The sequence below is a fragment of the Ochotona curzoniae genome, unplaced genomic scaffold (assembly GCF_017591425.1).
Source record: "Ochotona curzoniae isolate NIBS_2020 unplaced genomic scaffold, NIBS_Ocur_1.0 scaffold_274, whole genome shotgun sequence".
In the NCBI taxonomy this organism is placed as follows: domain Eukaryota; kingdom Metazoa; phylum Chordata; class Mammalia; order Lagomorpha; family Ochotonidae; genus Ochotona; species Ochotona curzoniae.
Genome location: NW_024467101.1, coordinates 4,511,043 through 4,517,041, shown reverse-complemented (window position 1 = coordinate 4,517,041; position 5,999 = coordinate 4,511,043).

The window sequence follows — 5,999 nt, the reverse complement described above, 5'->3', positions numbered from 1 at the left end:
TGAATGATTTGTTGCTGTTGTCCCTGGGTGGCCTATCCTGTACATGACTAGCGGCTCTGCCTTCCATCCCCTGCATGACACTAGCACACTTGTTTCCATTCCCTCCCCACCAGTGATGCCAACCACATGTGTCCACTGTTTAACCTTCTTTTCCTCATGTCCTTATGGATAGGAACTTGTCTCTAGAGACTTCCACATGCTGGTTTTCAATGCTCCATTTTGGTTCCTGTCTGTATGCTCCAAGAGTTCCACCTTGGTCTCTGTAGAGCTTTTGATCCTTCTCGATTACACCCCTGTTCCTCATACTTACCACTTTGAAATCACCTAGAGTTTGCCCATCTCCCTGTATAGTATTCTCATTTCTTTCCACATGGAATGTGCATGGCACCCTGAAGGTGCCGAATTCCATGTCTGTGTTGTTGCTGAACTTAACCACTGCCTCCTGAGAGCCCCAGAATCGACTCCCTTCCACAAAGAATGTCACATTGAGTTCTGAGTCCTTATTTAAACATCTCCCCCATTCAAGGCCGAGTCTAGAGAAAAGGCAGATATTGGAAGACCAAAAACAGTTGGCCTCCTGCAGGGTGCAGGTGGCAAAGCACATTGGGCACTTAAAAGTCCTCATAGGTCACCCAGGATAAAGAGTCCCGGAGACTGACAAGAGAGGGACAAAAACGAGGGATGTGGAGGTGGACGTCAGGGGAGCAAGTGAACAGGTGTGCAGGAGTCAGGGCTCTGGTGGGGGATGGTCAGGGGGTCTGGCTGGACATTGAGAAGCAGCTAGAAGTTCCCACTAGCTGTGCAGACCTAGGGGATTTTAAAAACAGGAAACTCCCAGGGAAATTGCCAGATTCCATCTTTTCAGAATCAGAGTACACATCTCACCACAGGCACCTGACCTTCAGATGAGGACAAGGTGCAGGGGATGCTGTCAGGGAAACTGAGGTAGTTAGGCCCTACAGAGTCCTTGGGCTTGTCAGGTTTGGGCCTGGGCACATGGGACTGGCAGATGGGAGGTGGGGACAGCATGGGGATGTGGGATAGGAGGGGTCTGCAAGTACATCTGAAAGGCAATTGTGACATGAAGGGATGGGTTACACCAATGATCTCTCAGTAAGGAGGCATGGGTACCCCCAGACACTGGGTTGCTTGTCAGTGCTGTCACCTGGAACAGTTGAGCTGAATATATTCAGAGCCTGCTCACCCACCACCCTCTTCCCAACTTTTTTTTTAAAGATTATTTTTATTGGAAAGGCAGATTTACAGAGAGAAGATCTTCCAATCACTGATTCACTCCCTCAAGTGACTGCAACAGCTGGAGCTGAGCCGATCTGAAGCCAGGAGCTTCTTCCAGGTCTCCCACACGGATGCAGGGTCCCAAGGCTTTGAACCATACTTCACTGCTTTGTTAGGACACAAACAGAGAGCTGATGGGAACTGAAGCAGCAGGGACACAAACTGGTGCCCATGTGGGATCCCAGCATTTGCAAGGGGATGATCAGCCAATTGAGCCATCCCCATGGGCCTCTCTTCCCATCTTACTGCCTCATGCTCTCTAAGCTCCCTGTTCTATTCCTGCATAGACCCCTAGGATATAAACTTGAGCAGGCACAGGTCATGGAGAAAAGGGTTCCATCAAGGTCATTCTTGAATAGTGTTAATCAACTGAGTAGGAAGGACTGAGAGAGGGGGCTGTCATGTAGGAGAGTGCTCCGGCGTGCAGGAGTTACAGGGGTCAGGACCAGGTAGGCAGAGAGGACGGAGAACCTAGGAAAATCCTACTTCTTCAGGGAGACTGAATCTCAGCATCAACCTGCTCCACTGTCCTCTGGAGTACAGGTAAACACTGTTTACTGCATCCCTGGCTTACTGTCCTGGTAGGATGGCCTCCTTAATCCTGGAAAAGCCAGGAATGGTGCCACTAGGGTTGGATTCTGGTGCCAGCCCTCTTCCTGGTTCTCCTCCCCTATGAGGCCAGGATCCCATCCTGATGGCCCCACCCTCCTGACTTGTGCCAGATCTGATGACCCCAAAGGCTGCCTCACAATACCAGATCTCCTAAGACCATCTCACGGAGGGTTAGCATTTCAAGAGAGTAGGCAGTCTGGACAGACATACGTGCAGGTTATTTCCTGTATTCTGCCTGAACTTCCCAGCCGAAAGTGTGGGTTCCTGGCCCTAGGACACGCCTATGTATCTGTAAACAGCCCTCTGTGACAGATTTCCTTGAGTCAAGCCAGAGCTTGTCACCTTGGTAATGCTTATCCCTAATTCTGAATTTGGGGGCTAATAGAGGAAATCTCATATTCCTTAGCACAGTCGTTTAGACAGTGTTGTTAACCACATGGTTTAGGTAGACAGGTCTGCGCATCCTCGCTAGGTCTGGTGTCCACAGAGAAAACCACCACCGCTGCTCAAATTGAGCATGCCACAACTGGTCCACTCGCCCCCTCAGGCATGGGTCCCATCTGTAGCTCCAGCATTGCAGATCTATTGAGAGTCTCTGCCTCTCAAAGAAACAGATAACATTTTCAGAAAATTACTATGAGAAAAAGAAATGAGGGCATACCACCTCAGCCCCAAACCCTGCCAGGCAGTGCCATGTTGAGGAGATTGACCATGGAAAGAGGCTGTTGAGGGCTTGTTGGACAGTTATGGAATAAGTGCTGAGGGCTTCCATGGACCAGGCTACTATACCCACAGGTAATTGAGGGAGCTGAGACAGAGTGGTTTAGTAAGAGGAATCCAGAGGGTATGCCTGGGTCAGGCCAAAGCACCCACCCAGGCATGAGAGGTAGGCAGGGCTAGGTCATAGCACCTGCTAGCACATGCAAAAGCCATGGCTTGGGCGCTGGCTGGGCAAGGCTAGGTCACAGTACCTGCTGGCGAGTGTTGGGACATGGGCAGGCTACATCAGGCTGGGCCACAGCTCCCCACCATCACGTGTTAAAAAAGCAGCTAGGGACAAGTCTGGTAGGAGATTTATGGGTTTGCCCTGCTAAACTGCAGCACCTACTAGTGTGTGCAAGAGCTGGCACTGGTGATAAGCCAGGCCGAGCATCACCACAACACTTATTGGCAACAACAAGAAGAGCCAGGCCTGGAAGTGGGCTGGGCTGGCCAAGCTGCAGCACCTGCCTGCACAAACAAGAACCAGGTCCAGAGGTGGACTGGACTGGGCTGGGCTGGGCTAGGCCCACTCACTAGGCTGGCACTCACTGGAGCACATGAGAACAGAGTGTGTGGGGGGGTGGGGGACAGGCCACAAAACTCGCCAGCATGTGTGAAAGGCAGAGCTGAGGGTGGGCAGGGCCAACCTGATTCATAGTATCCACCGTCACATGGGCGATCCTGGGCAGATGCATCCAGCAATGTGTGTGTCAGCTGCCCCTCACCCTGTACCAACTGGCATACCAAAGAATCAAAGCTGAGGGTTTTCTGGGCAGGCTTTCTTGGGGGAGTCCCCAAATAGATTGCTGGGCTCAAACCCTGGCCTCAGGGAACACCTCAGGGACATGTGGTCTGATCTTGGAGTCCATGTTTCTGGAGTGAGCGACCTCAGTTGCTGACAGGCCCAGATGTGCAGGACAGCCAGATCATCTAATACAACAGAGGACATCAAGTACCTCAACAAAAGACGGAAAGCAGAACAGGTTGAAGATTGAACAGCTATCCTGGCCAAGCTCTGCGGCAAATGTCTAGTCTGTGGCTGCACCCAAGTAGACCTTGGTCAGACAACAGACCCTGGAAAGAATTTCTCAACTCTGGTGCAACAAGGCTGAAAACTTCTCAGAACTATCCATTGGGGTCTCTTTGGCATCATCAGATAACCATTTCCATTCCTGGGTACTGATGTAGTTTGACAGCAAGGAGCAGGTGCCTACTTGCCCCACCACCCCTTTCTCCCTACCCACTTCCGTCCCAGAAAAAGCAATTGAAGTAATCCTATTACAAAAAGCTCTCAGAACAAAAGCAATCAATGTCATCGCCGCTGGGTGGAAACAGAGCGCCACCTGGAGGTCATGTCTGTGATGCTCAGCAGGTTGCGTTGCACCTCTCAAGTGCTCACCTTGTGAAGGCACCAGGTCCCATATGCACGCCGGTTCTAATCCTGGCAGCCCCACTTCCCTTCCAGCTCCCTGCCTGTGGCCCAGGAAAGCAGTCAAGGACGGCCCAAAGCTTTGGGACCCTGCACCCACGTGGGAGACCCGGAGGAGGCTCCTGGCTTCGGATCGGCAGAGCATCGGCCGTTGTGCTCACTTGGGGAGTGAATCATCGGATGGAAGATCTTCCTCTCTGTCTCTCCTCTCTGCATATCCGCCTTTCCAATAAAAAATAAATCTTTAAAAAAAAAGTTAAAAAAAAAAGAGAACAGCCAATGGCTACCTTTGTATACCTGATGGGAGATAATTTGTATAAGTTGAGTAAACAGCATGTAAATGAGAACACCTGGTGGAATATACAAAACAAAAGGAATTCCAATCAAGAGTATGGAAACAATTGATGGGTTTTGTTGATGAGCTCAATACTTCCTCTCTTATCCCATACAGACTCTCAGTGTATAAAGTCTGATGCCCCTAATAAACTTCCGGCTTTTGACCATCAGTCAGGGTCCACGCGTGTTATTACTGGCTCCGTGCACCAAGTCCATCGCTGTGGGTCAGCGACACACTGCTTCACTCCCCAAGTGGCCGCAATGGCCAGAGATGAGCTGATCTGAAGCCAGAAGCCAGGAGCTTCTTCCAGATCTCCCATGTGGGTGCAGGGTCCCAAGGCTTTCCCATGCCACAAGCAGGGAGCTGGATGGGAAGTAGAGCTGCCAGGATTAGAACCAGCACCCATATGGGATGCTGGTTCATGCAGGGCGTGGATTTTAGCCACTAGATTATCACTCGGGGCCTGAGACAATTCTTAAAGAGAGGCTTCTTTAGAGCAGGAGAAGACATAGTTTGAAAATGTCTTGAAAACGACCCACTGAAGTCATTGCTTCTGTCAGGTGGTAAAGCCAGAACTGAAACTGTCCCTTCTAACACTTGAGGTTATTCTGCGTTTGTTGAGTCTTAATCCACCTGTATAATGTAGTCTTTTAATTAGAAAATATTTTCATTTTTACTGCAGTTGACTGTGAAAAAATACTGCCCAATATTGTCTTGAGGTCTGTCCCTGACGAGACACTGTTGTCAGTGGGATTCTAACATCTGCCCCAATCTGAGTGTGCCCCCGGGGAACTCAGAAAGTTAAGTAAAAGCTAGCATTGTCTGCACCATAAATACACATTGCACCCAAATGTTCATTTCCAAGGAAAGTCTAAACTGCCAGATGTGTCAACAGAGCTAGCTGGCACTAAGGACAGGCTTTCGCATGCAGGACACGTGGCTGGCTGCCTCACCACGTCCACATGTAGGGTCTGTGCACCCCTCCCAGGGAGACGGTGCCTGTACCACCCATTGCTGCGGCTCCAGGGGATCAGAATTCCCTCTTTCCAGACCAGGCCTGCCCTTCGTGACCCCGGAGGTGACCGAGGGACCTCCCCACGCAAGAGGACACCCTGTCCATATGCTTGCTTGCTTGGGGAAGCTGCTTCAGGTCAGACAAGAAAGGCTGAGGGTAGGCGTTCACACCTAGGCCTCACGTGGATGGACAGCAGGGCACCGGAGCAAGCTGGACCCAGACAGAATTCTTAGGGAGGTGCCTTCATGGCGCCCAGCCCCAGCGGGCTCCCAGTGTCCCCACCCCGACCAGCACAGCCATATTTCTAAGCCCTGAGGAGCGCCCTACAAAGGACAGAGGCCAAGGGGCCTCCCAGCCGGTACCGCCCGGCCCCACGCCCTCCCTTTCCGTAACCCTTCAGTTCGCGCTCGCGCGGGTTCGTGGTCCCTGACCACGCAGGATTCTCCCAGGAACCTCCGCGCCGAGGAGCAGGGCGGAAGCCGGGCGCGCCGCCCCTTAGGGCTGGCGTCAGGGAGCGACGCACGGCGCGCTCGGGGCGCACGGAAGGG